This window comes from Vipera berus (assembly GCF_964194415.1).
Source record: "Vipera berus genome assembly, chromosome: 3".
NCBI classification, from domain to species: Eukaryota; Metazoa; Chordata; class Lepidosauria; order Squamata; family Viperidae; genus Vipera; species Vipera berus.
Window position 1 is genome coordinate 215,486,148 of NC_138204.1, and position 9,107 is coordinate 215,495,254.

The 9,107-nt window shown below is 52.0% G+C and overlaps 1 long non-coding RNA gene across 1 annotated transcript; it reads right to left on the reverse strand.

The window, feature by feature from the left end:
* Positions 1-2,153: 2,153 nt before the first annotated feature.
* Positions 2,154-3,768, reverse strand: LOC308664961. The gene is made up of 2 exons (XR_014025790.1): positions 3,650-3,768; positions 2,154-2,460 (listed from the first exon to the last, which is right to left on the reverse strand). It is a non-coding gene; the product is annotated as an uncharacterized lncRNA (long non-coding RNA).
* Positions 3,769-9,107: the final 5,339 nt, after the last annotated feature.

The following is a 9,107-nucleotide window of genomic DNA, read 5'->3' on the forward strand; positions in this document are numbered from 1 at the left end:
TGGCAGGATTGAGTCTGAGCCTGTTTCTCCCCATCCAAATCTGAACCGTCTCCAGGCAATGGGACATCACGTCAAGGGCATCACTGAGTTGGTTTGGGGTGGAAAGAAAAAGTTGGGTATCATCGGTGTATTGATGATACCCGACCCCAAAATCACGAATGACCTCACCCAGCGGCTTCATATAGATATTGAACAAGAGGGGAGAGAGGACCGACCCCTGAGGAACTCCACAAACGAGAGATCTCGGGGCGGACCTCTGCCCTCCCGTCAACACCGACTGCGAACGGCCCAGGAAACTGCTGGTCAGCACAAAAGAACAAAGAACTGATTTTGCAAGATAATGACTATCTGTGGGTGGTCGTTAGAAAAATGGTATAAAAATGTTAGTTTAGGTCTAGCTCGGGGCCATTGGCCTATAGCTGTCCTTTTGGAGTTTGCTATACCATATGGTTCTCATTGCAGAGGTTTGTTAATGTAAGCGATGTTGTGTTATTATGCTTACTATGTTCCAAATTATTAGCAAAATAAACCTGTGAATCTAAAAGTAAAAAATATTGTTTTGTGTTGCTGTCTCTTCTCTTTTCCATTGTGCTTTTTCCACAACAGTGTCTTATGCATAAATGCTGCAAATCCCAAGGAAGTAGAGGAACTAGCACAGGAGTGTCAAACTACCGGCTCGCAGGCTGGTTGCATCAGATCGAGACATTGCCCACTCCAGCTCCAGCAATGCAAAAAAAGTCGTGATACGTCATGACACATCACATGATATGGCGAGTTTCACACCTATGAACTGGCAATAGTACATTGGGGAAATATCTACAGAGATTCTCTGTCATCCAGGTCATGGTTGTCCCAAAGGTGCTTTACAGGAGGAACTGGACTTTCTTGTTTTTCTTCGAAGACATTTCACTTGTCATCCAAGAAGCTTCTTCAGCTCTGCTGGATGGTGGGGAATGGAAGGACAGTGAGAACAATCAACCAATGGAACAGGAGTTGCCTACAGAAGTTGTGGGAGCTTCCTCACTGGAGGCTTTCAAGAAGACAGTGGACTGCTATCTGTCAGAAATGGGGTAGTGTCTCCTGCTTGGGTGTGGGGGAGTTGGACTAGATGACCTACAACAGACATGTCAAACACAAGGCCCGGGGGCTGGATCTGGCCCACAAAGTGGTTTCATGTGGCCCGCGACGCCACCCTGGAAACAGTGAGGGAACGGCCTCCACTGCCTTGGCCCTGGCCCAGAGACCCTCCTTCTTCCAGAGACCCTCAGATCTGTCCCACTCCTGCCCAGGCCCCCATAGGCACCCTTGATGCAAACGATGTAGAGCTGGCCATGCCCACCCAGTAGGCCATACGCACTCTAGCCACGCCCATCCAGTAGGCCATGCCCACCCTGGCCATACCCACCTGGATAATAATAATAATAGAGTTGGAAGGGATTTTGGAGGTCTTCTAGTAGTCCAACCCCCTGCCCAGGCAGGAAACCCTAGACCATTTCAGACAAATGGCTGTCCAGTCTTTTCTTAAATACTTCCAGTGTTAGAGCACCCACAGCTTCTGGCGGTACGCTTTTCCACTGGTTAATTGTTCCCACTGTCAGGAAATTTCTCCTTAGTTCTAGGTTGCTTCTCTCCTTGATTAGTTTCCATCTGTTGCTTCTTGTCCTGCCTTCAGGTGCTTTGGAGAACAGCTTGACTCCCTCTTCTTTGTGGCAGCCCCTGAGATACTGGAAGGCGGCTATCATGTCACCCCTCGTCCTTCTCGTCATTAGACTAGACATACCAAATTCCAGCAACCGTTCCTTATATGTTCTAGCCTCCAGTCCCCTGATCATCTTTGCTGCTCTTCTCTGTTTATTTGGAGACTGCTGATGTGGGGCTTTCTCAGGAAATGGGGAAGTTGCGGTTTTATGAATGAAACATTCCATCTATAAACGATGCTCAGTTTTTCATCCAGGCTGCTTGCTTGAGGCACTTTCTAGACCCAGAAGCAGAGATTGCTCTCTGGTTTATTGGTGAATTACTTTTCCTTATATTTTAGGATATTGCTTGGGCTGAGAACAGGGGGGGGGGGGTTAAAACAAAGGAAAAGGGGAGTGTCTTCCCACACAATGTTCAGTCTTGAGGGGCAAACTCAAAAAATCAAAACACTTGAATTGAATGCTGAGGTTTATTTGATTCTCAAACTACAGAACTAGCAGAACAGGGCTTTCAGAACAAGAGAAAAGGGAAAGAGGGTGAGTGGTCAAAGAAAGCAGGGGAGGGGGGATTATGGACCACCCTGCGGGAAAGGCCAGAAGCATAAATTTTGAAAGGATGGCCCATGATGGATGAGATCAGAACTCAAACAAATTGGCCACTTTTAGACCTAGTTGTTGCAGTTGTCTGTTGCGCAATACATAACTCTCTCTTCGCCTGTCACATTACTGCAATTTGCAGCACATCCCCTTTCGTACTTCGTAACTGTGAAGGAAACACAAAGCAGAATGATTATTAAAAAATTCCAAAGAACAAATCTGGGGCTGTTGCTGAAGAAAATGGTAAACCCACTTTTAGCACATTGGTGGATTCCCTCCCAGTAGGAAAGCGGACCTCCTTCCTCCTCTAGGGAATACTCAGGAATAAATTAATAAACAAGATATCTCTGGGGGAAAAGTCCTGTGTTCTGACATGACTCAGGGGCAATGTCATCCCTCTTGGATATTTAATGTGCAAGATCTAATTTCCTCAATGCCAGAACAAATCCCCTCCCCCTTTTCCTCCACCCCTTTGTCTAAAGAAGAGGGAGTCAGGCTATTCTCCAAAGAGCCCGAAGGCAGGACAAGAAGCAGCGGATGGAAACTATCCAAAGAGAGAAGCAACCTGGAACTAAGGAGAAACTTCCTGACAGTCAGAAAAATTCATCAGTGGAACAACCTGCCTCCAGAAGCTGTGAATGCTCCAACACTGGAGGTTTTTGAGATGACACTGGACAGCCATTTGTCTGAAATGGTATAGGGCAGGGGTCAGCAACCTGAAACAGTGAAAGAGCCACTCGGAACCATTTCCCTCACAAAAGGAAAAACTGGGAGCCGCAAAAAATGTGTGCGCATGCGTGTACATGCGCACATGCGCAGAACAGGGTTTCACTGAAGAGTGGAGCCAAGGCGAGATATGCACCTACCCTGCATATTTGAATTGATTGGTTGATCTTTTTAAATCCCACTTTTTTTTTTTTGGACTGCACATGGCAGAGGACTGGGAGCCGCAGGAGATGGCTGAAAGAAGACCTCCAAGGTCCCTTCCAACTCTATTATTATTATTGATCATCGCACAGTCAACCAGATGTTCAGACTGGATTTGGCATTTTGGTCTACCTATCAAGTTGTTGTTGTTATTATATTATTATTATTGTTGTTGTTGTTGTTGTTATTATTATTATTAATGTCTCCCTCCCCAATCTGGTTTACTCCTGGGACAGATGGGGCACCCCACTCCAAGCCCCCCTTTTCCTTGCCCCCCTTAGATTCTCTGGCCACAGGCCATGACCTGAAGGAGACCCAGGCAGAGCACAGAAAGCTTCTACACGACCTCCAACTCTCTGGGGCATTAGGGAGTTCTAGTTCAGTTTCAAGAAGAGAAGCTGAGAGAAAAAGATAAGAACTATACTTACGTAACCCTTCAGATCCATTCCACTTTTTAAAGCATTGATTAGAACCTTCTGTGCACTGCACATTAGGAGTCCAAACACACTTCCTACGAGAGCATGATGCACATATCAGGGAGTATCCTTGATGAGCAAAATAAAACATACAAAACTTAGTTGGATATTTATTTTTCTGATCTTGCCATCTTATTATGTATTAGACAATAGATAATTTAATAGCAAAGCCAGCATTGAAACTATCCATGCGAAGATCGAATGCTCTAGAGATTAGGAGAGATGGCTAACAAAAGGAAACATTATTATTGTTGTTGTTGCTGTTGCTGTTGTCATCTCACAAATTCCATTTCTGTATTGAACAGTGTGTTGTCTAGGTATACAGGTATTAGAATATAATCATCACATTCATAATAATAGAATAGAATAGAATAGAATAGAATAGAATAGAATAGAATAGAATAGAATAGAATAGAATAGAATAGAATAGAATAGAATAGAATAGAATAGAATAGAATAGAATAGAATAGAATAGAATAGAATAGAATAGAATAGAATAGAATAGAAAATATGGAATGGAATGGAACGGAACGGAACGGAACGGAACGGAACGGAACAGAACGGAACGGAACAGAACAGAACAGAACAGAACAGAACAGAACAGAACAGAACAGAACAGAACAGAACAGAACAGAATAGAATAGAATAGAATAGAATAGAATAGAATAGAATAGAATAGAAAAGAATAGAATAGAAAAGAATTGTCGAGCCCTTCGGGTTCGACATACTTACCGGGAGAGGGATTCAGCTGCAGCCCGCAGCCCTCAGCAACAGCAGCGGCCACGCCCACACTCATCAGCTGTCCGGCGGGCGAGCTGCCGCACGACGCCGAGAGCCCAGCCGCTCCCAAGCTCCCCAGCTGTTCGGCGGGCGAGTAGCCGTGCGACGCCGAGAGCCCAGCCGCGCCCACGCCCTCCAGCTGTCCGGCGGGCGAGCGCCGGACCCGCGGGCGTGCTATGATCTGAGAGGTGGCTGAGGGCGGTCATGAGTGGCTGCAGGAAGGCTACGCCGGGGCAGCCAGCCGGGAGATGGTCCGCGCCGGCACAGTCAGCTGACAGGCGGGCAGAAACTGTTACCGGGGCTCATATCGTTCAAGCAGCTGAGAGGCGGCCAGGGATGCCCGCTGATGGTCGCGCAGCTCGGTCAGCTGAGCGACGGCCCAGAACAGCTATGGACGCCCGCGGAAGCAGCACAACACTTTCTGGAGCTGACGACGGCCTGGCGGTTGTGGCTATGGGCGATGGTCTTACAGACCCGGTGGCTGTTACTGCGGGCACGCCGGCAGCGACGCGGGGTGCTGAACAGCTGCGCCCGGACCTTGGGGGCTGCCAGGGGGTCATGGGTGTGGCGCGGGGAGATGCAGTGGTGGCGGGGAGCACGCTCAGGATGTTAGGAGGGGGGTGGGCTTGTACTTACCTTCACGCTGGGAAGCACGGTGCCGGTGGAGGGAGCTGGGCGTGGGTTGAAGGAGTAGGGGGGTGGAGTATTTACGCAGGCCAGGCGGATGCTGGTCTGCACGGGGGAGGGGTGGGGCCTAGGGGTGGGGCTGCTACCTAGTTACAGGTTTGGAATAAAAGGTGCGTTGAGAGCGTGTGGCTCTCAACGCTGACTTTATTAATGCTTGGAGATCCTGATATTAAAGGTGCTCTCTGCAGTCATCCGTACTTCGTCGTGGTTTTTCCTGAGTGCCTGTTATTCCCGGCGGAGACGAGGGTTTGACAGTAAGTCAGCGTTCAAACAGCACAGCGCTCTTTTTGCTGGGTTCTGGGTTTTTGCCTGCCACCATGGCTGAGGGGACCCAGGGCGGTGTGCCCGTGGCAGGAGGGGAGGAACCAGCTGGGGTTGCTGTGCCCCTTGAGGTGGGGGACCAGTGGTTCGGCCTAAGGTCCGGGACCTTGGACCATCACCAAAGGGAGCTGAGGCTTCGGAACCGGCTGTCCAGGAGAAGCCTGGGGAGTGGTGGCTCAGTCCTGTCTTGAGCCAGCCAGTGGCTGGACAAAACCAACCATCTAGAGGGAAGGGGTCCCTCTGGGAGTGGAGAGAGCGTCGTGCCACCGATGAGGGCGGAGAGGAGTGGAGCTACACCACGGCCCCTGGCAGTTATACTATGGACGTCCTGAGGGACCATTTTGGAGAACCCAGGCCGTGGACCCCTACTGATGCCGACCTGGAGACTGGTAGATGGACACAAACCAGGACCGACCCGGAGCGTAGGAGTCAAACCCGGGTCCGTTTGGCAAGTCCCCGTTTCCGGGCCCCGCAGGCCCCTGGTACCCCGCAGGTCCCAGGCCTTCCATCGCCGGGACCGGCGGCTGCTCCCGACTTGGGCCCCGCAGGTCCTGGTGGAACAAGGCCGGGGGGTGCTGTACCAGCCGGGGTGCTGGGGTGGCAACAACCAGGGGTTGCACAGAGGCTGGGAGGCCCGGCGGGTCCTCGGGGAGGGCCTGCGGTTTGGGCCCCACCACCGCTGCCTGTGACCTTTGACGGCAACCCCGATCGTTTGGCCCTGTTCCTCGGACAAGCCATCCACCATCTGGACCAGTATGGTCCTTTGTATACTTCCCAGTGGGGAATGGTGATGGCTGTCACAACGGCTTTACAAGGGGAGGCAGCGGCCTGGGTGGCGAACCTTTACGGTGACCGTGCCCGTGAACTGGGGGATGTGGGCCTTCTCCTTGAAGCTCTGCGTACACGATTCGAGGATGTGACGCGCACGCACCGAGCGGAGGCTGAGATCGTTGGCTTGCGGCAGAACGGCCGTCCAGTTACAGCCTATGTGCAGGACTTTCGTGAAGTGGCCGGCAGGCTCAGTTCCTGGCCAGAGAGAATGCTGGTTCACCATTTCCGGGCCGGACTGGACGATTATCTCCTACGAGCTTGTATCGTCCGGGGGATCCCTCCTAGGCTCCAAGAGTGGCTGCAGGTCGCGGTCGAGCTGGATGTGGCCTTACGGGTTTGTCAACGGCGTGTGCGGCCCGTAGGAGACTCCCGTCAGGTCCCGCCGAGATCGCAGGGCCAAGTGCAGAAGCCGCCACCATCGTCGCTGGGTCCTGCCATCCAGCCACCACGGTCCGTTCTGCGTTGCTTCAGGTGCGATCAGCCAGGGCACCGCGTGCCCTATACCTGCATCCCGGGTGGTTGCAGCAGCATCCCCAGCAAGGAGCACAACCCCCGGGCGCTTTGCAGAGCGTTCCCGGGCTTCTCGGCAAGCTGTGGAGTCAACACCAGGGGGAAGCGGCCAGACGGAGGGGGACAGCGCCATCGATGTGAACGTGGAGTATTACGAGCATGGGGATAGGCCAGAGGAGGACCCCATGGTAAGTGCTCCGGTTAGCCCATTTTCAGTCCCGGTTATGTTAACAAACACCGCCACGGGGGAGGTGATGGAGTTTAAGGCTTTAATTGATTCGGGTAGCACGAGGTGTCTCATTAGCCGGAAGGTGGTGGCCAAACTGGGTGTTGGGGTGGTACGGCTGAGGAATCCAATACATTTCCAGCAGGTGGATGGGTCTCTTCTGGGGGGGGTGCCTATCACCCATGTCACAGAACTCGTGCGGCTGGATATGGGGGAGCACTGGGAACGGTTGCGGTTCATCGTGGTGCCCTCCATGACGGAGGAGGTGATTTTGGGACTAACGTGGCTAGACAAGTGGGGGCCGACCATTTGGTGGGAGGGGGGTTGTCGACACCTGCGTTTAGGGATTGGGCCACAGCCCCCTGATCATGAGCAGCCAGGCACGACTGGCCCGCCAGGGAAGCCGGAGGAGAGTTGCAGGGCTGGGGCAGAGGTACGCGTGCCACCAGAGTACACCGAATACCTCGAGGTTTTCAGTGAGCAAGAATGCGATCTCCTGCCTCCCCATCGACCGACGGACTGCGCGATTGAGCTGGAGCCGGGGGTCAAACTCCCTAAGCCCCGGATGTATGCCATGACCCCGCGGGAGATGACAGAACCCCGGAGTTATATCGACAAGAATCTTGCACGGGGGTTCATACAACCAGCTCGTTCGCAGATGGCAGCACCAGTTCTTTTTAGGGAGAAGAAGGACGGGGGGCTGCGTCTTTGTGTGGACTACTGGGGGGTCAACACAGTGTGTGTTGAACATTTATATCCACTGCCCTTGATGAAAGACATGTTGTCCCACCTGGCTAAGGGGAGGGTGTTTAACCGCTTGGACTTACGCAAAGCCTATTATCGGGTGCGTATTAAGAGAGGAGACGAGTGGAAAACGGCGTTTAACTGCCCATTGGGCAGCTACCAATTCCGTGTAATGCCATTCGGACATTAAATCAAGTTTCGCATGAACATTTATATAGGGGGGTGCTCGTATATCTTGACGACATCCTTATATATACGGAGACATTGGACCAGCACGTTGCCCTTGTACGCCAAGTTCTGCGGAAACTCCTAGAGGCACGGTTGTATGTGAAATTATCAAAATGTGAATTTCACGCGTCTCGACTGGACTACTTGGGCTATCGGGTCTCGGCGGCCGGGATTGCAATGGATCCAAAGAAAGTGGAGGCTATATTGCAGTGGCAAGCTCCAGGGACCAGACGACAGCTACAGAGCTTCTTGGGGTTTGCCAATTTTTACCGCCAATTCATACCATCTTTTGCTGCAGTAGCTCTTCCATTAACAGACTTGCTAAAAACTAAGAAGTTAGTGGTGAAACCACGGCCAGGGTTGCGTGTAATGTGGACTGTAGAATGCCAACGGGCTTTCGAGACCTTAAAAGGTTTGTTGACCCAAGAGCCCATACTTTTGCATCCCGACCCAGCAGCGCCATACGTTGTGCAAGCAGATGCTAGCGACGTGGCGGTCGGAGCTGTTCTATTGCAACACAACAGTAAAGGCGCATTGCAACCTTGTGCTTATGCGTCCAAAAAGCTATCGACCACCGAACGCGCCTGGGCTATCTGGGAAAAGGAGGCCTACGCCGTTCGGTGGGCATTGGAGACGTGGCGGCATCTCCTAGAGGGGGCAGAAAAGCCCTTCGAAGTATGGACGGACCACAGGAACTTAGAAGCCCTACAAACCCCACGTAAGTTGGCCCCTAAGCATGTGCGGTGGGCCCTGTATTTCAGGCGGTTCAGGTTTACCCTGAAATACGTTCCAGGGGAGAAGAATTTCCTGGCGGACGCCCTCTCGCGGCTTCCGCAGTATGACAACCAGCGGGAGGAGGTGGTGCAAGCTCTTATCCCTCCTCTCGGCCCAGAGATGGTGCGGGCTGTACAGAACATGGGTGTGGATGACCTTGTACAACAGCTGAAAAAAGCTCTGGTAGGAGATGACTGGCTACAGCAGCACCCGCAGCTCCTAACCCAATGGGATGACCTGGCCTGGTATGGAAGTAAGATGTATGTGCTGCAAACCCTGCGAGAGACTGTGCTTTATAGGTGTCATGAT